The sequence below is a fragment of the Dunckerocampus dactyliophorus genome, chromosome 12 (genome assembly GCF_027744805.1).
Source record: "Dunckerocampus dactyliophorus isolate RoL2022-P2 chromosome 12, RoL_Ddac_1.1, whole genome shotgun sequence".
Taxonomy (NCBI): domain Eukaryota; kingdom Metazoa; phylum Chordata; class Actinopteri; order Syngnathiformes; family Syngnathidae; genus Dunckerocampus; species Dunckerocampus dactyliophorus.
In genome coordinates this window covers 19,424,015-19,446,456 of record NC_072830.1, presented here as the reverse complement: position 1 = coordinate 19,446,456, position 22,442 = coordinate 19,424,015, and the positions used below count along the sequence as shown (strand labels likewise).

The following is a 22,442-nucleotide window of genomic DNA, read 5'->3' as shown; positions in this document are numbered from 1 at the left end:
TGGTGGTAAGTTACATACATTGTGGTGACATTTAAAGGCAAAATCATAAAATAGACTGTCCATACTGTGTAATACAGATAATGTTGATAGCTGCTGCTGATGCTATCAGAGTGTGAATGAGTATTTTTCCCCTCCTGCGCCAACATATGCCACCATCATTAATCATTTTGTGAATGAGGTGACTCTAAAAGTGCTGAGTACCTTCATCGTAGAAAAGTGCTATATAACTGAAGCCATTTATCATCAGAGCTTGAGCAAAAACATGTTGCTTTAGGTTGACTTTCAAGATAGCTGAACTACTATTTGCCTCACTTTGTGGCTTATAAGGTCAAGGTCAAGGTTTATTTAGAAAGCACATTTAAAAAAACATCATGATGCTCCAAGTGCTGTACAGATGAAGAAAATAAAATGCTAGAAAAAAATTAAATTAAATAGCCAAAATAGACAACATGTGACAAACAGAATAAAGAACAATAAAAACAGGTAGAACAATTAAAACATAAAATACAATAAGAAAACTAAAAATCAAATAAAATAGGTAAAAATGTCTAAATTAGCCTTGATCCAGCGCTTTAGGCCACACAGCCATACTACCAAGGAAGATTCCTTACCTTGCTTATTTCGAAAAATAAGAAAGGATTGACAAAAGGTATTGTATCCACCTGGTTTCGAACCAGAGACCTTTCGCGTGTGAGGCAAATGTGATTACCACTACACTATGGAAACCACAGTGGCGTGATGTTTTTAACAGGACTGGCAAAATAATTCCAGTCTAACCGGTCTTGTCTGTGTTGGGGATGAAGTTGTTCATATTTGGCCAATACGGTCTGTAGATTTCACTGGTTGAAGTCGCCAGCTGGCAAAAAAACGGTGTCAGGGAACCTGTACACCATGTGTACTCGCCTCTTTGTGAGGGTCTGGGGTATGCTGCACAATCTTACAGACATCAAGCACAGTGTCTTGTTAGCATCTCTTACCTTGCTTCTTTGGAAAAGTAAGAAAGGAATGACGGAAGGTCTTGTTTCCACCCGGTTTCGAGCCGGGGACTTTTCGTGTGTGAGGCGAACGTGATAACCACGGCACTATGGAAACTGCAGACCTGCCTTTTTCCAAATAATGCCAGTCTAAGCAGACAGAACCAGCGCTTCTTCTTCTTCTCCTTGGTCTTGTCTGTGTTGAGGATGAGGTTGCTGTTTTCACACATAGACACCACACCGGCCACCTCCTCCCTAGAAGGCCCTTTGTGCAGGCCAGTGATGCAACCCGATCACTCCGGGGAAATAAACATGGACTATGTGTCCAAAATGGGGACAGGGCGCAGCTCTGTCTGTGGCATGAATATTGCTGTGAACGTGGTACAGTGTGTTCTCATCACAGGTTGGAATGTCTACATGCTGGTAATATTTGGGCAATATCTGTAGATTTCACCGTTGGAGGTTGCAGTGCACATAGTGAGTCTGTAGCTTTCCGAGGTTTTGTGTGAGAGCCAGGTCTTGGCAAAAATTAGAGCGCAGCACTCTGGTCTTATTTCCTGAATGGAACCGACACCGCCCGAGAGACTGCAGCCCTTATCCAGCGCTTTAGGCCACACGGCCATACTAGGTAGGAAGATTCCTTACAGAGGAGAAATTTGACTGTATTATGAGATGGCAGGTATTTGGAAGGGCAACGCCTTGTGCTGAATTCACTTCTCCTTTGGCGAATGGACACCAAGTGGAAGCCACCAGAGTCCTCGTTAGTATAGTGGACAGTATCTCCGCCTGTCACGCGGAAGACCGGGGTTCGATTCCCCGACGGGGAGACATTGTTATGTGTGTTACAATGCGTCTGTGTAGGCTCTCAGTCGTACAGGAGTTGTCCATCGAGGAAAAGGCTTCTTGAGACGTCATCTGTACTTCTGTGTAGAAGGTGTCGGACGTTTCGCTCCTCATCCGAAGAGCTTCGTCAGCAAACTAATAAGTGCTGGTAGCTTAGGCCTTAAATACAGTATTATTAGGACCCTCCAACATAGAGCGGAACAAATACCAACTAGTGCTGAGGGAAAGAAAAAGGAGACACAACATGTCCAGAGAGCGCTCTCAACCTGTGGGTACCCACGGTGGGCTTTTAACAAATGTCAAAAGAAGAGAGTAGGGAAAGAAACCCAAAAGCCCACAGAAGCAAAAAGGAGAGGAGTGGTAGTCCCTTATGTAGCGGGGGTCTCCGAAAAACTCCAGAGGATCTTATGGCAACACAAAATTCCTACCTATTTCAAACCAGTAAATACCCTGAGACAAAAATTAGTGCATCCTAAAGACAAGGCTCCAAACCAGAAACAGAGCAATGTGGTCTATTCCATCCACTGTAAAGATGAGGAATGCAAAGAGCACTACATTGGGGAAACTAAGCAAATGCTCCAAAAAAGGCTTTATCAACATCGCAGGGACAATGCTAGTGGTCCTCAATCAGCAGTACATCTACACCTGAAAGCTACCAATCACTCTTTTCAGGACAGCGAGGTAAAGATTTTGGCCAAAGAAAACAGATGGTTTGAAAGAGGAGTAAAGGAAGCTATTTTTGTCAAACAACAGAACCCATCATTGAATCGGAATGGTGGTTTGAGGTTTAATTTGGACCCTGTGTTCAGCAGGTTACTGAGACCTAAACCCACAGCTCTTAGTCTTGCAAATGAGGTGAAGGCAGGGCCGAGCCAGAACAATAGATGCTAACAAGCCAGTATCAGAGTCGTTCATACCCAATTCAGGGAGCGACACTTCCCTTTTATCGTAGGTGTGAATAACAGGATAGGATTATACCACTGCTCCGCCCAGGCTTAGTGTAACGAACCAATAGGAGGAGGGTGTTGGCACACCAATTCCGCCCACTCTTACTGTATTTAAGGCCTAAGCTACCAGCACTTATTAGTTTGCTGACGAAGCTCTTCGGATGAGGAGCGAAACGTCCGACACCTTCTACACAGAAGTACAGATGACGTCTCAAGAAGCCTTTTCCTCTATGTGTGTTACAGTTTGATGTTGAACCTTGGGCAGGGTTACTCTTGAAACAACACATCCGTAGGGTAGAGCGAACCCGTCTCACAAGAACGCTTTGAATTCTCCTTTCGAAGTGCTCCGCAGTGTTGGACGATGTGACAGCCATGAAGCACAGTGCCTTGCTACCACATCATTCCGTTGGCAGCGAGCAGAGCTTACCAGGGCTTTCAACCTGTGCCTCCTGAGAAGCAGAAAGCTAAATTTGGCGTTGCAGACCGCTCAGCCACACTACCTAAAACGGTGCGCTGGTCAGGAAAAAACGGTGGCATTTTACATTTTGCTGACACCTTTGGAAAGTCAAGAGGAACTGCACAACGGACAATAGCCTGGCGTTTGTCAGCAGAGTGGCGCAGCGGAAGCGTGCTGGGCCCATAACCCAGAGGTCGATGGATCGAAACCATTCTCTGCTATTCTGCCTTGTTTTAGATTTTTCCAGACGGGTTCGTCGTGCTACGTTTAAAGCCCACCTTTTAATGTTGCGTTCATGACAGACGTTGTAAGGCCGACCACGCGGAAGACCGATGTTTGTTTAGCTGACTTGGAGATTTTTTTTCTGTGCTTCACCATTTCACGGAAGCCAGCACTCATGATGTTCAACTCTGAGATCTGCCCACAGAAGGACTCCCTGAATGTTATGACGTGTGTACTCGGCTGTTCGTGAGGCGCTCGAGTACGTTGCACAGTCCTACAGACATCAAGCGTGCTATCTTGATAGCATTTCTTACCGAGCTTATTTATAAAAGAAAGACAGAAGAGCAAAAAGAACTTGTTTCCACCTGGTTTCGAACCAGGGACCTTTCGCGTGTTAAGCGAACGTGATCACCACTACACTATGGAAACCACGGTGGCCTGATGTTTTTAACAGGACTGGCAAAATAATTCCAGTCTGACCAGTCTTGTCTGTGTTGAGGATGAGGTTGTTCATATTTGGCCAATAGGGTCTGTAGATTTCACTGGTTGAAGTCGCCAGCTGGCAAAAAAAAACGGTGTCAGGGAACCTGTACACCATGTGTACTCGCCTCTTTGTGAGGGTCTGGGGTATGCTGCACAATCTTACAGACATCAAGCACAGTGTCTTGTTAGCATCTCTTACCTTGCTTCTTTGGAAAAGTAAGAAAGGAATGACGGAAGGTCTTGTTTCCACCCGGTTTCGAGCCGGGGACTTTTCACGTGTGAGGCGAACATGATAACCACGGCACTATGGAAACTGCAGACCTGCCTTTTTCCAAATAATGCCAGTCTAAGCAGACAGAACCAGCGCTTCTTCTTCTTCTCCTTGGTCTTGTCTGTGTTGAGGATGAGGTTGCTGTTTTCACACATAGACACCACACCGGCCACCTCCTCCCTAGAAGGCCCTTTGTGCAGGCCAGTGATGCAACCCGATCACTCCGGGGAAATAAACATGGACTATGTGTCCAAAATGGGGACAGGGCGCAGCTCTGTCTGTGGCATGAATATTGCTGTGAACGTGGTACAGTGTGTTCTCATCACAGGTTGGAATGTCTACATGCTGGTAATATTTGGGCAATACCTGTAGATTTCACCGTTGGAGGTTGCAGTGCACATAGTGAGTCTGTAGCTTTCCGAGGTTTTGTGTGAGAGCCAGGTCTTGGCAAAAATTAGAGCGCAGCACTCTGGTCTTATTTCCTGAATGGAACCGACACCGCCCGAGAGACTGCAGCCCTTATCCAGCGCTTTAGGCCACACGGCCATACTAGGTAGGAAGATTCCTTACAGAGGAGAAATTTGACTGTATTATGAGATGGCAGGTATTTGGAAGGGCAACGCCTTGTGCTGAATTCACTTCTCCTTTGGCGAATGGACACCAAGTGGAAGCCACCAGAGTCCTCGTTAGTATAGTGGACAGTATCTCCGCCTGTCACGCGGAAGACCGGGGTTCGATTCCCCGACGGGGAGACATTGTTATGTGTGTTACAGTTTGATGTTGAACCTTGGGCAGGGTTACTCTTGAAACAACACATCCGTAGGGTAGAGCGAACCCGTCTCACAAGAACGCTTTGAATTCTCCTTTCGAAGTGCTCCGCAGTGTTGGACGATGTGACAGCCATGAAGCACAGTGCCTTGCTACCACATCATTCCGTTGGCAGCGAGCAGAGCTTACCAGGGCTTTCAACCTGTGCCTCCTGAGAAGCAGAAAGCTAAATTTGGCGTTGCAGACCGCTCAGCCACACTACCTAAAACGGTGCGCTGGTCAGGAAAAAACGGTGGCATTTTACATTTTGCTGACACCTTTGGAAAGTCAAGAGGAACTGCACAACGGACAATAGCCTGGCGTTTGTCAGCAGAGTGGCGCAGCGGAAGCGTGCTGGGCCCATAACCCAGAGGTCGATGGATCGAAACCATTCTCTGCTATTCTGCCTTGTTTTAGATTTTTCCAGACGGGTTCGTCGTGCTACGTTTAAAGCCCACCTTTTAATGTTGCGTTCATGACAGACGTTGTAAGGCCGACCACGCGGAAGACCGATGTTTGTTTAGCTGACTTGGAGATTTTTTTTCTGTGCTTCACCATTTCACGGAAGCCAGCACTCATGATGTTCAACTCTGAGATCTGCCCACAGAAGGACTCCCTGAATGTTATGACGTGTGTACTCGGCTGTTCGTGAGGCGCTCGAGTACGTTGCACAGTCCTACAGACATCAAGCGTGCTATCTTGATAGCATTTCTTACCGAGCTTATTTATGAAAGAAAGACAGAAGAGCAAAAAGAACTTGTTTCCACCTGGTTTCGAACCAGGGACCTTTCGCGTGTTAAGCGAACGTGATCACCACTACACTATGGAAACCACGGTGGCCTGATGTTTTTAACAGGACTGGCAAAATAATTCCAGTCTGACCAGTCTTGTCTGTGTTGAGGATGAGGTTGTTCATATTTGGCCAATAGGGTCTGTAGATTTCACTGGTTGAAGTCGCCAGCTGGCAAAAAAAAACGGTGTCAGGGAACCTGTACACCATGTGTACTCGCCTCTTTGTGAGGGTCTGGGGTATGCTGCACAATCTTACAGACATCAAGCACAGTGTCTTGTTAGCATCTCTTACCTTGCTTCTTTGGAAAAGTAAGAAAGGAATGACGGAAGGTCTTGTTTCCACCCGGTTTCGAGCCGGGGACTTTTCGCGTGTGAGGCGAACGTGATAACCACGGCACTATGGAAACTGCAGACCTGCCTTTTTCCAAATAATGCCAGTCTAAGCAGACAGAACCAGCGCTTCTTCTTCTTCTCCTTGGTCTTGTCTGTGTTGAGGATGAGGTTGCTGTTTTCACACATAGACACCACACCGGCCACCTCCTCCCTAGAAGGCCCTTTGTGCAGGCCAGTGATGCAACCCGATCACTCCGGGGAAATAAACATGGACTATGTGTCCAAAATGGGGACAGGGCGCAGCTCTGTCTGTGGCATGAATATTGCTGTGAACGTGGTACAGTGTGTTCTCATCACAGGTTGGAATGTCTACATGCTGGTAATATTTGGGCAATACCTGTAGATTTCACCGTTGGAGGTTGCAGTGCACATAGTGAGTCTGTAGCTTTCCGAGGTTTTGTGTGAGAGCCAGGTCTTGGCAAAAATTAGAGCGCAGCACTCTGGTCTTATTTCCTGAATGGAACCGACACCGCCCGAGAGACTGCAGCCCTTATCCAGCGCTTTAGGCCACACGGCCATACTAGGTAGGAAGATTCCTTACAGAGGAGAAATTTGACTGTATTATGAGATGGCAGGTATTTGGAAGGGCAACGCCTTGTGCTGAATTCACTTCTCCTTTGGCGAATGGACACCAAGTGGAAGCCACCAGAGTCCTCGTTAGTATAGTGGACAGTATCTCCGCCTGTCACGCGGAAGACCGGGGTTCGATTCCCCGACGGGGAGACATTGTTATGTGTGTTACAGTTTGATGTTGAACCTTGGGCAGGGTTACTCTTGAAACAACACATCCGTAGGGTAGAGCGAACCCGTCTCACAAGAACGCTTTGAATTCTCCTTTCGAAGTGCTCCGCAGTGTTGGACGATGTGACAGCCATGAAGCACAGTGCCTTGCTACCACATCATTCCGTTGGCAGCGAGCAGAGCTTACCAGGGCTTTCAACCTGTGCCTCCTGAGAAGCAGAAAGCTAAATTTGGCGTTGCAGACCGCTCAGCCACACTACCTAAAACGGTGCGCTGGTCAGGAAAAAACGGTGGCATTTTACATTTTGCTGACACCTTTGGAAAGTCAAGAGGAACTGCACAACGGACAATAGCCTGGCGTTTGTCAGCAGAGTGGCGCAGCGGAAGCGTGCTGGGCCCATAACCCAGAGGTCGATGGATCGAAACCATTCTCTGCTATTCTGCCTTGTTTTAGATTTTTCCACACGGGTTCGTCGTGCTACGTTTAAAGCCCACCTTTTAATGTTGCGTTCATGACAGACGTTGTAAGGCCGACCACGCGGAAGACCGATGTTTGTTTAGCTGACTTGGAGATTTTTTTTCTGTGCTTCACCATTTCACGGAAGCCAGCACTCATGATGTTCAACTCTGAGATCTGCCCACAGAAGGACTCCCTGAATGTTATGACGTGTGTACTCGGCTGTTCGTGAGGCGCTCGAGTACGTTGCACAGTCCTACAGACATCAAGCGTGCTATCTTGATAGCATTTCTTACCGAGCTTATTTATGAAAGAAAGACAGAAGAGCAAAAAGAACTTGTTTCCACCTGGTTTCGAACCAGGGACCTTTCGCGTGTTAAGCGAACGTGATCACCACTACACTATGGAAACCACGGTGGCCTGATGTTTTTAACAGGACTGGCAAAATAATTCCAGTCTGACCAGTCTTGTCTGTGTTGAGGATGAGGTTGTTCATATTTGGCCAATAGGGTCTGTAGATTTCACTGGTTGAAGTCGCCAGCTGGCAAAAAAAAACGGTGTCAGGGAACCTGTACACCATGTGTACTCGCCTCTTTGTGAGGGTCTGGGGTATGCTGCACAATCTTACAGACATCAAGCACAGTGTCTTGTTAGCATCTCTTACCTTGCTTCTTTGGAAAAGTAAGAAAGGAATGACGGAAGGTCTTGTTTCCACCCGGTTTCGAGCCGGGGACTTTTCGCGTGTGAGGCGAACGTGATAACCACGGCACTATGGAAACTGCAGACCTGCCTTTTTCCAAATAATGCCAGTCTAAGCAGACAGAACCAGCGCTTCTTCTTCTTCTCCTTGGTCTTGTCTGTGTTGAGGATGAGGTTGCTGTTTTCACACATAGACACCACACCGGCCACCTCCTCCCTAGAAGGCCCTTTGTGCAGGCCAGTGATGCAACCCGATCACTCCGGGGAAATAAACATGGACTATGTGTCCAAAATGGGGACAGGGCGCAGCTCTGTCTGTGGCATGAATATTGCTGTGAACGTGGTACAGTGTGTTCTCATCACAGGTTGGAATGTCTACATGCTGGTAATATTTGGGCAATACCTGTAGATTTCACCGTTGGAGGTTGCAGTGCACATAGTGAGTCTGTAGCTTTCCGAGGTTTTGTGTGAGAGCCAGGTCTTGGCAAAAATTAGAGCGCAGCACTCTGGTCTTATTTCCTGAATGGAACCGACACCGCCCGAGAGACTGCAGCCCTTATCCAGCGCTTTAGGCCACACGGCCATACTAGGTAGGAAGATTCCTTACAGAGGAGAAATTTGACTGTATTATGAGATGGCAGGTATTTGGAAGGGCAACGCCTTGTGCTGAATTCACTTCTGCTTTGGCGAATGGACACCAAGTGGAAGCCACCAGAGTCCTCGTTAGTATAGTGGACAGTATCTCCGCCTGTCACGCGGAAGACCGGGGTTCGATTCCCCGACGGGGAGACATTGTTATGTGTGTTACAGTTTGATGTTGAACCTTGGGCAGGGTTACTCTTGAAACAACACATCCGTAGGGTAGAGCGAACCCGTCTCACAAGAACGCTTTGAATTCTCCTTTCGAAGTGCTCCGCAGTGTTGGACGATGTGACAGCCATGAAGCACAGTGCCTTGCTACCACATCATTCCGTTGGCAGCAAGCAGAGCTTACCAGGGCTTTCAACCTGTGCCTCCTGAGAAGCAGAAAGCTAAATTTGGCGTTGCAGACCGCTCAGCCACACTACCTAAAACGGTGCGCTGGTCAGGAAAAAACGGTGGCATTTTACATTTTGCTGACACCTTTGGAAAGTCAAGAGGAACTGCACAACGGACAATAGCCTGGCGTTTGTCAGCAGAGTGGCGCAGCGGAAGCGTGCTGGGCCCATAACCCAGAGGTCGATGGATCGAAACCATTCTCTGCTATTCTGCCTTGTTTTAGATTTTTCCACACGGGTTCGTCGTGCTACGTTTAAAGCCCACCTTTTAATGTTGCGTTCATGACAGACGTTGTAAGGCCGACCACGCGGAAGACCGATGTTTGTTTAGCTGACTTGGAGATTTTTTTTCTGTGCTTCACCATTTCACGGAAGCCAGCACTCATGATGTTCAACTCTGAGATCTGCCCACAGAAGGACTCCCTGAATGTTATGACGTGTGTACTCGGCTGTTCGTGAGGCGCTCGAGTACGTTGCACAGTCCTACAGACATCAAGCGTGCTATCTTGATAGCATTTCTTACCGAGCTTATTTATAAAAGAAAGACAGAAGAGCAAAAAGAACTTGTTTCCACCTGGTTTCGAACCAGGGACCTTTCGCGTGTTAAGCGAACGTGATCACCACTACACTATGGAAACCACGGTGGCCTGATGTTTTTAACAGGACTGGCAAAATAATTCCAGTCTGACCAGTCTTGTCTGTGTTGAGGATGAGGTTGTTCATATTTGGCCAATAGGGTCTGTAGATTTCACTGGTTGAAGTCGCCAGCTGGCAAAAAAAAACGGTGTCAGGGAACCTGTACACCATGTGTACTCGCCTCTTTGTGAGGGTCTGGGGTATGCTGCACAATCTTACAGACATCAAGCACAGTGTCTTGTTAGCATCTCTTACCTTGCTTCTTTGGAAAAGTAAGAAAGGAATGACGGAAGGTCTTGTTTCCACCCGGTTTCGAGCCGGGGACTTTTCGCGTGTGAGGCGAACGTGATAACCACGGCACTATGGAAACTGCAGACCTGCCTTTTTCCAAATAATGCCAGTCTAAGCAGACAGAACCAGCGCTTCTTCTTCTTCTCCTTGGTCTTGTCTGTGTTGAGGATGAGGTTGCTGTTTTCACACATAGACACCACACCGGCCACCTCCTCCCTAGAAGGCCCTTTGTGCAGGCCAGTGATGCAACCCGATCACTCCGGGGAAATAAACATGGACTATGTGTCCAAAATGGGGACAGGGCGCAGCTCTGTCTGTGGCATGAATATTGCTGTGAACGTGGTACAGTGTGTTCTCATCACAGGTTGGAATTTCTACATGCTGGTAATATTTGGGCAATACCTGTAGATTTCACCGTTGGAGGTTGCAGTGCACATAGTGAGTCTGTAGCTTTCCGAGGTTTTGTGTGAGAGCCAGGTCTTGGCAAAAATTAGAGCGCAGCACTCTGGTCTTATTTCCTGAATGGAACCGACACCGCCCGAGAGACTGCAGCCCTTATCCAGCGCTTTAGGCCACACGGCCATACTAGGTAGGAAGATTCCTTACAGAGGAGAAATTTGACTGTATTATGAGATGGCAGGTATTTGGAAGGGCAACGCCTTGTGCTGAATTCACTTCTCCTTTGGCGAATGGACACCAAGTGGAAGCCACCAGAGTCCTCGTTAGTATAGTGGACAGTATCTCCGCCTGTCACGCGGAAGACCGGGGTTCGATTCCCCGACGGGGAGACATTGTTATGTGTGTTACAGTTTGATGTTGAACCTTGGGCAGGGTTACTCTTGAAACAACACATCCGTAGGGTAGAGCGAACCCGTCTCACAAGAACGCTTTGAATTCTCCTTTCGAAGTGCTCCGCAGTGTTGGACGATGTGACAGCCATGAAGCACAGTGCCTTGCTACCACATCATTCCGTTGGCAGCGAGCAGAGCTTACCAGGGCTTTCAACCTGTGCCTCCTGAGAAGCAGAAAGCTAAATTTGGCGTTGCAGACCGCTCAGCCACACTACCTAAAACGGTGCGCTGGTCAGGAAAAAACGGTGGCATTTTACATTTTGCTGACACCTTTGGAAAGTCAAGAGGAACTGCACAACGGACAATAGCCTGGCGTTTGTCAGCAGAGTGGCGCAGCGGAAGCGTGCTGGGCCCATAACCCAGAGGTCGATGGATCGAAACCATTCTCTGCTATTCTGCCTTGTTTTAGATTTTTCCAGACGGGTTCGTCGTGCTACGTTTAAAGCCCACCTTTTAATGTTGCGTTCATGACAGACGTTGTAAGGCCGACCACGCGGAAGACCGATGTTTGTTTAGCTGACTTGGAGATTTTTTTTCTGTGCTTCACCATTTCACGGAAGCCAGCACTCATGATGTTCAACTCTGAGATCTGCCCACAGAAGGACTCCCTGAATGTTATGACGTGTGTACTCGGCTGTTCGTGAGGCGCTCGAGTACGTTGCACAGTCCTACAGACATCAAGCGTGCTATCTTGATAGCATTTCTTACCGAGCTTATTTATAAAAGAAAGACAGAAGAGCAAAAAGAACTTGTTTCCACCTGGTTTCGAACCAGGGACCTTTCGCGTGTTAAGCGAACGTGATCACCACTACACTATGGAAACCACGGTGGCCTGATGTTTTTAACAGGACTGGCAAAATAATTCCAGTCTGACCAGTCTTGTCTGTGTTGAGGATGAGGTTGTTCATATTTGGCCAATAGGGTCTGTAGATTTCACTGGTTGAAGTCGCCAGCTGGCAAAAAAAAACGGTGTCAGGGAACCTGTACACCATGTGTACTCGCCTCTTTGTGAGGGTCTGGGGTATGCTGCACAATCTTACAGACATCAAGCACAGTGTCTTGTTAGCATCTCTTACCTTGCTTCTTTGGAAAAGTAAGAAAGGAATGACGGAAGGTCTTGTTTCCACCCGGTTTCGAGCCGGGGACTTTTCGCGTGTGAGGCGAACGTGATAACCACGGCACTATGGAAACTGCAGACCTGCCTTTTTCCAAATAATGCCAGTCTAAGCAGACAGAACCAGCGCTTCTTCTTCTTCTCCTTGGTCTTGTCTGTGTTGAGGATGAGGTTGCTGTTTTCACACATAGACACCACACCGGCCACCTCCTCCCTAGAAGGCCCTTTGTGCAGGCCAGTGATGCAACCCGATCACTCCGGGGAAATAAACATGGACTATGTGTCCAAAATGGGGACAGGGCGCAGCTCTGTCTGTGGCATGAATATTGCTGTGAACGTGGTACAGTGTGTTCTCATCACAGGTTGGAATTTCTACATGCTGGTAATATTTGGGCAATACCTGTAGATTTCACCGTTGGAGGTTGCAGTGCACATAGTGAGTCTGTAGCTTTCCGAGGTTTTGTGTGAGAGCCAGGTCTTGGCAAAAATTAGAGCGCAGCACTCTGGTCTTATTTCCTGAATGGAACCGACACCGCCCGAGAGACTGCAGCCCTTATCCAGCGCTTTAGGCCACACGGCCATACTAGGTAGGAAGATTCCTTACAGAGGAGAAATTTGACTGTATTATGAGATGGCAGGTATTTGGAAGGGCAACGCCTTGTGCTGAATTCACTTCTCCTTTGGCGAATGGACACCAAGTGGAAGCCACCAGAGTCCTCGTTAGTATAGTGGACAGTATCTCCGCCTGTCACGCGGAAGACCGGGGTTCGATTCCCCGACGGGGAGACATTGTTATGTGTGTTACAGTTTGATGTTGAACCTTGGGCAGGGTTACTCTTGAAACAACACATCCGTAGGGTAGAGCGAACCCGTCTCACAAGAACGCTTTGAATTCTCCTTTCGAAGTGCTCCGCAGTGTTGGACGATGTGACAGCCATGAAGCACAGTGCCTTGCTACCACATCATTCCGTTGGCAGCGAGCAGAGCTTACCAGGGCTTTCAACCTGTGCCTCCTGAGAAGCAGAAAGCTAAATTTGGCGTTGCAGACCGCTCAGCCACACTACCTAAAACGGTGCGCTGGTCAGGAAAAAACGGTGGCATTTTACATTTTGCTGACACCTTTGGAAAGTCAAGAGGAACTGCACAACGGACAATAGCCTGGCGTTTGTCAGCAGAGTGGCGCAGCGGAAGCGTGCTGGGCCCATAACCCAGAGGTCGATGGATCGAAACCATTCTCTGCTATTCTGCCTTGTTTTAGATTTTTCCAGACGGGTTCGTCGTGCTACGTTTAAAGCCCACCTTTTAATGTTGCGTTCATGACAGACGTTGTAAGGCCGACCACGCGGAAGACCGATGTTTGTTTAGCTGACTTGGAGATTTTTTTTCTGTGCTTCACCATTTCACGGAAGCCAGCACTCATGATGTTCAACTCTGAGATCTGCCCACAGAAGGACTCCCTGAATGTTATGACGTGTGTACTCGGCTGTTCGTGAGGCGCTCGAGTACGTTGCACAGTCCTACAGACATCAAGCGTGCTATCTTGATAGCATTTCTTACCGAGCTTATTTATAAAAGAAAGACAGAAGAGCAAAAAGAACTTGTTTCCACCTGGTTTCGAACCAGGGACCTTTCGCGTGTTAAGCGAACGTGATCACCACTACACTATGGAAACCACGGTGGCCTGATGTTTTTAACAGGACTGGCAAAATAATTCCAGTCTGACCAGTCTTGTCTGTGTTGAGGATGAGGTTGTTCATATTTGGCCAATAGGGTCTGTAGATTTCACTGGTTGAAGTCGCCAGCTGGCAAAAAAAAACGGTGTCAGGGAACCTGTACACCATGTGTACTCGCCTCTTTGTGAGGGTCTGGGGTATGCTGCACAATCTTACAGACATCAAGCACAGTGTCTTGTTAGCATCTCTTACCTTGCTTCTTTGGAAAAGTAAGAAAGGAATGACGGAAGGTCTTGTTTCCACCCGGTTTCGAGCCGGGGACTTTTCGCGTGTGAGGCGAACGTGATAACCACGGCACTATGGAAACTGCAGACCTGCCTTTTTCCAAATAATGCCAGTCTAAGCAGACAGAACCAGCGCTTCTTCTTCTTCTCCTTGGTCTTGTCTGTGTTGAGGATGAGGTTGCTGTTTTCACACATAGACACCACACCGGCCACCTCCTCCCTAGAAGGCCCTTTGTGCAGGCCAGTGATGCAACCCGATCACTCCGGGGAAATAAACATGGACTATGTGTCCAAAATGGGGACAGGGCGCAGCTCTGTCTGTGGCATGAATATTGCTGTGAACGTGGTACAGTGTGTTCTCATCACAGGTTGGAATGTCTACATGCTGGTAATATTTGGGCAATACCTGTAGATTTCACCGTTGGAGGTTGCAGTGCACATAGTGAGTCTGTAGCTTTCCGAGGTTTTGTGTGAGAGCCAGGTCTTGGCAAAAATTAGAGCGCAGCACTCTGGTCTTATTTCCTGAATGGAACCGACACCGCCCGAGAGACTGCAGCCCTTATCCAGCGCTTTAGGCCACACGGCCATACTAGGTAGGAAGATTCCTTACAGAGGAGAAATTTGACTGTATTATGAGATGGCAGGTATTTGGAAGGGCAACGCCTTGTGCTGAATTCACTTCTCCTTTGGCGAATGGACACCAAGTGGAAGCCACCAGAGTCCTCGTTAGTATAGTGGACAGTATCTCCGCCTGTCACGCGGAAGACCGGGGTTCGATTCCCCGACGGGGAGACATTGTTATGTGTGTTACAGTTTGATGTTGAACCTTGGGCAGGGTTACTCTTGAAACAACACATCCGTAGGGTAGAGCGAACCCGTCTCACAAGAACGCTTTGAATTCTCCTTTCGAAGTGCTCCGCAGTGTTGGACGATGTGACAGCCATGAAGCACAGTGCCTTGCTACCACATCATTCCGTTGGCAGCGAGCAGAGCTTACCAGGGCTTTCAACCTGTGCCTCCTGAGAAGCAGAAAGCTAAATTTGGCGTTGCAGACCGCTCAGCCACACTACCTAAAACGGTGCGCTGGTCAGGAAAAAACGGTGGCATTTTACATTTTGCTGACACCTTTGGAAAGTCAAGAGGAACTGCACAACGGACAATAGCCTGGTGTTTGTCAGCAGAGTGGCGCAGCGGAAGCGTGCTGGGCCCATAACCCAGAGGTCGATGGATCGAAACCATTCTCTGCTATTCTGCCTTGTTTTAGATTTTTCCACACGGGTTCGTCGTGCTACGTTTAAAGCCCACCTTTTAATGTTGCGTTCATGACAGACGTTGTAAGGCCGACCACGCGGAAGACCGATGTTTGTTTAGCTGACTTGGAGATTTTTTTTCTGTGCTTCACCATTTCACGGAAGCCAGCACTCATGATGTTCAACTCTGAGATCTGCCCACAGAAGGACTCCCTGAATGTTATGACGTGTGTACTCGGCTGTTCGTGAGGCGCTCGAGTACGTTGCACAGTCCTACAGACATCAAGCGTGCTATCTTGATAGCATTTCTTACCGAGCTTATTTATAAAAGAAAGACAGAAGAGCAAAAAGAACTTGTTTCCACCTGGTTTCGAACCAGGGACCTTTCGCGTGTTAAGCGAACGTGATCACCACTACACTATGGAAACCACGGTGGCCTGATGTTTTTAACAGGACTGGCAAAATAATTCCAGTCTGACCAGTCTTGTCTGTGTTGAGGATGAGGTTGTTCATATTTGGCCAATAGGGTCTGTAGATTTCACTGGTTGAAGTCGCCAGCTGGCAAAAAAAAACGGTGTCAGGGAACCTGTACACCATGTGTACTCGCCTTTTTGTGAGGGTCTGGGGTATGCTGCACAATCTTACAGACATCAAGCACAGTGTCTTGTTAGCATCTCTTACCTTGCTTCTTTGGAAAAGTAAGAAAGGAATGACGGAAGGTCTTGTTTCCACCCGGTTTCGAGCCGGGGACTTTTCGCGTGTGAGGCGAACGTGATAACCACGGCACTATGGAAACTGCAGACCTGCCTTTTTCCAAATAATGCCAGTCTAAGCAGACAGAACCAGCGCTTCTTCTTCTTCTCCTTGGTCTTGTCTGTGTTGAGGATGAGGTTGCTGTTTTCACACATAGACACCACACCGGCCACCTCCTCCCTAGAAGGCCCTTTGTGCAGGCCAGTGATGCAACCCGATCACTCCGGGGAAATAAACATGGACTATGTGTCCAAAATGGGGACAGGGCGCAGCTCTGTCTGTGGCATGAATATTGCTGTGAACGTGGTACAGTGTGTTCTCATCACAGGTTGGAATGTCTACATGCTGGTAATATTTGGGCAATACCTGTAGATTTCACCGTTGGAGGTTGCAGTGCACATAGTGAGTCTGTAGCTTTCCGAGGTTTTGTGTGAGAGCCAGGTCTTGGCAAAAATTAGAGCGCAGCACTCTGGTCTTATTTCCTGAATGGAACCGACACCGCCCGAGAGACTGCAGCCCTTATCCAGCGCTTTAGGCCACACGGCCATACTAGGTAGGAAGATTCCTTACAGAGGAGAAATTTGACTGTATTATGAGATGGCAGGTATTTGGAAGGGCAACGCCTTGTGCTGAATTCACTTCTCCTTTGGCGAATGGACACCAAGTGGAAGCCACCAGAGTCCTCGTTAGTATAGTGGACAGTATCTCCGCCTGTCACGCGGAAGACCGGGGTTCGATTCCCCGACGGGGAGACATTGTTATGTGTGTTACAGTTTGATGTTGAACCTTGGGCAGGGTTACTCTTGAAACAACACATCCGTAGGGTAGAGCGAACCCGTCTCACAAGAACGCTTTGAATTCTCCTTTCGAAGTGCTCCGCAGTGTTGGACGATGTGACAGCCATGAAGCACAGTGCCTTGCTACCACATCATTCCGTTGGCAGCAAGCAGAGCTTACCAGGGCTTTCAACCTGTGCCTCCTGAGAAGCAGAAAGCTAAATTTGGCGTTGCAGACCGCTCAGCCACACTACCTAAAACGGTGCGCTGGTCAGGAAAAAACGGTGGCATTTTACATTTTGCTGACACCTTTGGAAAGTCAAGAGGAACTGCACAACGGACAATAGCCTGGCGTTTGTCAGCAGAGTGGCGCAGCGGAAGCGTGCTGGGCCCATAACCCAGAGGTCGATGGATCGAAACCATTCTCTGCTATTCTGCCTTGTTTTAGATTTTTCCACACGGGTTCGTCGTGCTACGTTTAAAGCCCACCTTTTAATGTTGCGTTCATGACAGACGTTGTAAGGCCGACCACGCGGAAGACCGATGTTTGTTTAGCTGACTTGGAGATTTTTTTTCTGTGCTTCACCATTTCACGGAAGCCAGCACTCATGATGTTCAACTCTGAGATCTGCCCACAGAAGGACTCCCTGAATGTTATGACGTGTGTACTCGGCTGTTCGTGAGGCGCTCGAGTACGTTGCACAGTCCTACAGACATCAAGCGTGCTATCTTGATAGCATTTCTTACCGAGCTTATTTATAAAAGAAAGACAGAAGAGCAAAAAGAACTTGTTTCCACCTGGTTTCGAACCAGGGACCTTTCGCGTGTTAAGCGAACGTGATCACCACTACACTATGGAAACCACGGTGGCCTGATGTTTTTAACAGGACTGGCAAAATAATTCCAGTCTGACCAGTCTTGTCTGTGTTGAGGATGAGGTTGTTCATATTTGGCCAATAGGGTCTGTAGATTTCACTGGTTGAAGTCGCCAGCTGGCAAAAAAAAACGGTGTCAGGGAACCTGTACACCATGTGTACTCGCCTCTTTGTGAGGGTCTGGGGTATGCTGCACAATCTTACAGACATCAAGCACAGTGTCTTGTTAGCATCTCTTACCTTGCTTCTTTGGAAAAGTAAGAAAGGAATGACGGAAGGTCTTGTTTCCACCCGGTTTCGAGCCGGGGACTTTTCGCGTGTGAGGCGAACGTGATAACCACGGCACTATGGAAACTGCAGACCTGCCTTTTTCCAAATAATGCCAGTCTAAGCAGACAGAACCAGCGCTTCTTCTTCTTCTCCTTGGTCTTGTCTGTGTTGAGGATGAGGTTGCTGTTTTCACACATAGACACCACACCGGCCACCTCCTCCCTAGAAGGCCCTTTGTGCAGGCCAGTGATGCAACCCGATCACTCCGGGGAAATAAACATGGACTATGTGTCCAAAATGGGGACAGGGCGCAGCTCTGTCTGTGGCATGAATATTGCTGTGAACGTGGTACAGTGTGTTCTCATCACAGGTTGGAATTTCTACATGCTGGTAATATTTGGGCAATACCTGTAGATTTCACCGTTGGAGGTTGCAGTGCACATAGTGAGTCTGTAGCTTTCCGAGGTTTTGTGTGAGAGCCAGGTCTTGGCAAAAATTAGAGCGCAGCACTCTGGTCTTATTTCCTGAATGGAACCGACACCGCCCGAGAGACTGCAGCCCTTATCCAGCGCTTTAGGCCACACGGCCATACTAGGTAGGAAGATTCCTTACAGAGGAGAAATTTGACTGTATTATGAGATGGCAGGTATTTGGAAGGGCAACGCCTTGTGCTGAATTCACTTCTCCTTTGGCGAATGGACACCAAGTGGAAGCCACCAGAGTCCTCGTTAGTATAGTGGACAGTATCTCCGCCTGTCACGCGGAAGACCGGGGTTCGATTCCCCGACGGGGAGACATTGTTATGTGTGTTACAGTTTGATGTTGAACCTTGGGCAGGGTTACTCTTGAAACAACACATCCGTAGGGTAGAGCGAACCCGTCTCACAAGAACGCTTTGAATTCTCCTTTCGAAGTGCTCCGCAGTGTTGGACGATGTGACAGCCATGAAGCACAGTGCCTTGCTACCACATCATTCCGTTGGCAGCGAGCAGAGCTTACCAGGGCTTTCAACCTGTGCCTCCTGAGAAGCAGAAAGCTAAATTTGGCGTTGCAGACCGCTCAGCCACACTACCTAAAACGGTGCGCTGGTCAGGAAAAAACGGTGGCATTTTACATTTTGCTGACACCTTTGGAAAGTCAAGAGGAACTGCACAACGGACAATAGCCTGGCGTTTGTCAGCAGAGTGGCGCAGCGGAAGCGTGCTGGGCCCATAACCCAGAGGTCGATGGATCGAAACCATTCTCTGCTATTCTGCCTTGTTTTAGATTTTTCCAGACGGGTTCGTCGTGCTACGTTTAAAGCCCACCTTTTAATGTTGCGTTCATGACAGACGTTGTAAGGCCGACCACGCGGAAGACCGATGTTTGTTTAGCTGACTTGGAGATTTTTTTTCTGTGCTTCACCATTTCACGGAAGCCAGCACTCATGATGTTCAACTCTGAGATCTGCCCACAGAAGGACTCCCTGAATGTTATGACGTGTGTACTCGGCTGTTCGTGAGGCGCTCGAGTACGTTGCACAGTCCTACAGACATCAAGCGTGCTATCTTGATAGCATTTCTTACCGAGCTTATTTATAAAAGAAAGACAGAAGAGCAAAAAGAACTTGTTTCCACCTGGTTTCGAACCAGGGACCTTTCGCGTGTTAAGCGAACGTGATCACCACTACACTATGGAAACCACGGTGGCCTGATGTTTTTAACAGGACTGGCAAAATAATTCCAGTCTGACCAGTCTTGTCTGTGTTGAGGATGAGGTTGTTCATATTTGGCCAATAGGGTCTGTAGATTTCACTGGTTGAAGTCGCCAGCTGGCAAAAAAAAACGGTGTCAGGGAACCTGTACACCATGTGTACTCGCCTCTTTGTGAGGGTCTGGGGTATGCTGCACAATCTTACAGACATCAAGCACAGTGTCTTGTTAGCATCTCTTACCTTGCTTCTTTGGAAAAGTAAGAAAGGAATGACGGAAGGTCTTGTTTCCACCCGGTTTCGAGCCGGGGACTTTTCGCGTGTGAGGCGAACGTGATAACCACGGCACTATGGAAACTGCAGACCTGCCTTTTTCCAAATAATGCCAGTCTAAGCAGACAGAACCAGCGCTTCTTCTTCTTCTCCTTGGTCTTGTCTGTGTTGAGGATGAGGTTGCTGTTTTCACACATAGACACCACACCGGCCACCTCCTCCCTAGAAGGCCCTTTGTGCAGGCCAGTGATGCAACCCGATCACTCCGGGGAAATAAACATGGACTATGTGTCCAAAATGGGGACAGGGCGCAGCTCTGTCTGTGGCATGAATATTGCTGTGAACGTGGTACAGTGTGTTCTCATCACAGGTTGGAATTTCTACATGCTGGTAATATTTGGGCAATACCTGTAGATTTCACCGTTGGAGGTTGCAGTGCACATAGTGAGTCTGTAGCTTTCCGAGGTTTTGTGTGAGAGCCAGGTCTTGGCAAAAATTAGAGCGCAGCACTCTGGTCTTATTTCCTGAATGGAACCGACACCGCCCGAGAGACTGCAGCCCTTATCCAGCGCTTTAGGCCACACGGCCATACTAGGTAGGAAGATTCCTTACAGAGGAGAAATTTGACTGTATTATGAGATGGCAGGTATTTGGAAGGGCAACGCCTTGTGCTGAATTCACTTCTCCTTTGGCGAATGGACACCAAGTGGAAGCCACCAGAGTCCTCGTTAGTATAGTGGACAGTATCTCCGCCTGTCACGCGGAAGACCGGGGTTCGATTCCCCGACGGGGAGACATTGTTATGTGTGTTACAGTTTGATGTTGAACCTTGGGCAGGGTTACTCTTGAAACAACACATCCGTAGGGTAGAGCGAACCCGTCTCACAAGAACGCTTTGAATTCTCCTTTCGAAGTGCTCCGCAGTGTTGGACGATGTGACAGCCATGAAGCACAGTGCCTTGCTACCACATCATTCCGTTGGCAGCGAGCAGAGCTTACCAGGGCTTTCAACCTGTGCCTCCTGAGAAGCAGAAAGCTAAATTTGGCGTTGCAGACCGCTCAGCCACACTACCTAAAACGGTGCGCTGGTCAGGAAAAAACGGTGGCATTTTACATTTTGCTGACACCTTTGGAAAGTCAAGAGGAACTGCACAACGGACAATAGCCTGGCGTTTGTCAGCAGAGTGGCGCAGCGGAAGCGTGCTGGGCCCATAACCCAGAGGTCGATGGATCGAAACCATTCTCTGCTATTCTGCCTTGTTTTAGATTTTTCCAGACGGGTTCGTCGTGCTACGTTTAAAGCCCACCTTTTAATGTTGCGTTCATGACAGACGTTGTAAGGCCGACCACGCGGAAGACCGATGTTTGTTTAGCTGACTTGGAGATTTTTTTTCTGTGCTTCACCATTTCACGGAAGCCAGCACTCATGATGTTCAACTCTGAGATCTGCCCACAGAAGGACTCCCTGAATGTTATGACGTGTGTACTCGGCTGTTCGTGAGGCGCTCGAGTACGTTGCACAGTCCTACAGACATCAAGCGTGCTATCTTGATAGCATTTCTTACCGAGCTTATTTATAAAAGAAAGACAGAAGAGCAAAAAGAACTTGTTTCCACCTGGTTTCGAACCAGGGACCTTTCGCGTGTTAAGCGAACGTGATCACCACTACACTATGGAAACCACGGTGGCCTGATGTTTTTAACAGGACTGGCAAAATAATTCCAGTCTGACCAGTCTCGTCTGTGTTGAGGATGAGGTTGTTCATATTTGGCCAATAGGGTCTGTAGATTTCACTGGTTGAAGTCGCCAGCTGGCAAAAAAAAACGGTGTCAGGGAACCTGTACACCATGTGTACTCGCCTCTTTGTGAGGGTCTGGGGTATGCTGCACAATCTTACAGACATCAAGCACAGTGTCTTGTTAGCATCTCTTACCTTGCTTCTTTGGAAAAGTAAGAAAGGAATGACGGAAGGTCTTGTTTCCACCCGGTTTCGAGCCGGGGACTTTTCGCGTGTGAGGCGAACGTGATAACCACGGCACTATGGAAACTGCAGACCTGCCTTTTTCCAAATAATGCCAGTCTAAGCAGACAGAACCAGCGCTTCTTCTTCTTCTCCTTGGTCTTGTCTGTGTTGAGGATGAGGTTGCTGTTTTCACACATAGACACCACACCGGCCACCTCCTCCCTAGAAGGCCCTTTGTGCAGGCCAGTGATGCAACCCGATCACTCCGGGGAAATAAACATGGACTATGTGTCCAAAATGGGGACAGGGCGCAGCTCTGTCTGTGGCATGAATATTGCTGTGAACGTGGTACAGTGTGTTCTCATCACAGGTTGGAATGTCTACATGCTGGTAATATTTGGGCAATACCTGTAGATTTCACCGTTGGAGGTTGCAGTGCACATAGTGAGTCTGTAGCTTTCCGAGGTTTTGTGTGAGAGCCAGGTCTTGGCAAAAATTAGAGCGCAGCACTCTGGTCTTATTTCCTGAATGGAACCGACACCGCCCGAGAGACTGCAGCCCTTATCCAGCGCTTTAGGCCACACGGCCATACTAGGTAGGAAGATTCCTTACAGAGGAGA

At 48.3% G+C, this 22,442-nt stretch overlaps 21 non-coding genes across 21 annotated transcripts; 10 read left to right on the top strand and 11 right to left on the bottom strand.

Annotated features, from left to right (window-relative positions):
- Window positions 1-653: 653 nt before the first annotated feature.
- On the bottom strand, window positions 654-726 carry trnav-cac (transfer RNA valine (anticodon CAC)). The gene has a single exon. It is a non-coding gene; the product is annotated as a tRNA-Val (tRNA).
- A 1,003-nt stretch (window positions 727-1,729) lies between these two features.
- trnad-guc (transfer RNA aspartic acid (anticodon GUC)) lies at window positions 1,730-1,801 on the top strand. Its single transcript has one exon. It is a non-coding gene; the product is annotated as a tRNA-Asp (tRNA).
- Window positions 1,802-3,799: 1,998 nt separating this feature from the next.
- Window positions 3,800-3,872, bottom strand: trnav-aac (transfer RNA valine (anticodon AAC)). Its single transcript has one exon. It is a non-coding gene; the product is annotated as a tRNA-Val (tRNA).
- A 1,005-nt stretch (window positions 3,873-4,877) lies between these two features.
- trnad-guc (transfer RNA aspartic acid (anticodon GUC)) lies at window positions 4,878-4,949 on the top strand. The gene has a single exon. It is a non-coding gene; the product is annotated as a tRNA-Asp (tRNA).
- Window positions 4,950-5,762: 813 nt separating this feature from the next.
- On the bottom strand, window positions 5,763-5,835 carry trnav-aac (transfer RNA valine (anticodon AAC)). The gene has a single exon. It is a non-coding gene; the product is annotated as a tRNA-Val (tRNA).
- Window positions 5,836-6,840: 1,005 nt separating this feature from the next.
- Window positions 6,841-6,912, top strand: trnad-guc (transfer RNA aspartic acid (anticodon GUC)). Its single transcript has one exon. It is a non-coding gene; the product is annotated as a tRNA-Asp (tRNA).
- An 813-nt stretch (window positions 6,913-7,725) lies between these two features.
- trnav-aac (transfer RNA valine (anticodon AAC)) lies at window positions 7,726-7,798 on the bottom strand. Its single transcript has one exon. It is a non-coding gene; the product is annotated as a tRNA-Val (tRNA).
- A 1,005-nt stretch (window positions 7,799-8,803) lies between these two features.
- trnad-guc (transfer RNA aspartic acid (anticodon GUC)) lies at window positions 8,804-8,875 on the top strand. Its single transcript has one exon. It is a non-coding gene; the product is annotated as a tRNA-Asp (tRNA).
- Window positions 8,876-9,688: 813 nt separating this feature from the next.
- Window positions 9,689-9,761, bottom strand: trnav-aac (transfer RNA valine (anticodon AAC)). Its single transcript has one exon. It is a non-coding gene; the product is annotated as a tRNA-Val (tRNA).
- A 1,005-nt stretch (window positions 9,762-10,766) lies between these two features.
- On the top strand, window positions 10,767-10,838 carry trnad-guc (transfer RNA aspartic acid (anticodon GUC)). Its single transcript has one exon. It is a non-coding gene; the product is annotated as a tRNA-Asp (tRNA).
- Window positions 10,839-11,651: 813 nt separating this feature from the next.
- On the bottom strand, window positions 11,652-11,724 carry trnav-aac (transfer RNA valine (anticodon AAC)). Its single transcript has one exon. It is a non-coding gene; the product is annotated as a tRNA-Val (tRNA).
- Window positions 11,725-12,729: 1,005 nt separating this feature from the next.
- On the top strand, window positions 12,730-12,801 carry trnad-guc (transfer RNA aspartic acid (anticodon GUC)). Its single transcript has one exon. It is a non-coding gene; the product is annotated as a tRNA-Asp (tRNA).
- Window positions 12,802-13,614: 813 nt separating this feature from the next.
- On the bottom strand, window positions 13,615-13,687 carry trnav-aac (transfer RNA valine (anticodon AAC)). Its single transcript has one exon. It is a non-coding gene; the product is annotated as a tRNA-Val (tRNA).
- A 1,005-nt stretch (window positions 13,688-14,692) lies between these two features.
- Window positions 14,693-14,764, top strand: trnad-guc (transfer RNA aspartic acid (anticodon GUC)). The gene has a single exon. It is a non-coding gene; the product is annotated as a tRNA-Asp (tRNA).
- An 813-nt stretch (window positions 14,765-15,577) lies between these two features.
- On the bottom strand, window positions 15,578-15,650 carry trnav-aac (transfer RNA valine (anticodon AAC)). Its single transcript has one exon. It is a non-coding gene; the product is annotated as a tRNA-Val (tRNA).
- Window positions 15,651-16,655: 1,005 nt separating this feature from the next.
- On the top strand, window positions 16,656-16,727 carry trnad-guc (transfer RNA aspartic acid (anticodon GUC)). Its single transcript has one exon. It is a non-coding gene; the product is annotated as a tRNA-Asp (tRNA).
- An 813-nt stretch (window positions 16,728-17,540) lies between these two features.
- Window positions 17,541-17,613, bottom strand: trnav-aac (transfer RNA valine (anticodon AAC)). The gene has a single exon. It is a non-coding gene; the product is annotated as a tRNA-Val (tRNA).
- Window positions 17,614-18,618: 1,005 nt separating this feature from the next.
- trnad-guc (transfer RNA aspartic acid (anticodon GUC)) lies at window positions 18,619-18,690 on the top strand. Its single transcript has one exon. It is a non-coding gene; the product is annotated as a tRNA-Asp (tRNA).
- An 813-nt stretch (window positions 18,691-19,503) lies between these two features.
- trnav-aac (transfer RNA valine (anticodon AAC)) lies at window positions 19,504-19,576 on the bottom strand. Its single transcript has one exon. It is a non-coding gene; the product is annotated as a tRNA-Val (tRNA).
- Window positions 19,577-20,581: 1,005 nt separating this feature from the next.
- On the top strand, window positions 20,582-20,653 carry trnad-guc (transfer RNA aspartic acid (anticodon GUC)). The gene has a single exon. It is a non-coding gene; the product is annotated as a tRNA-Asp (tRNA).
- Window positions 20,654-21,466: 813 nt separating this feature from the next.
- trnav-aac (transfer RNA valine (anticodon AAC)) lies at window positions 21,467-21,539 on the bottom strand. The gene has a single exon. It is a non-coding gene; the product is annotated as a tRNA-Val (tRNA).
- Between the last annotated feature and the right edge of the window lie 903 nt (window positions 21,540-22,442).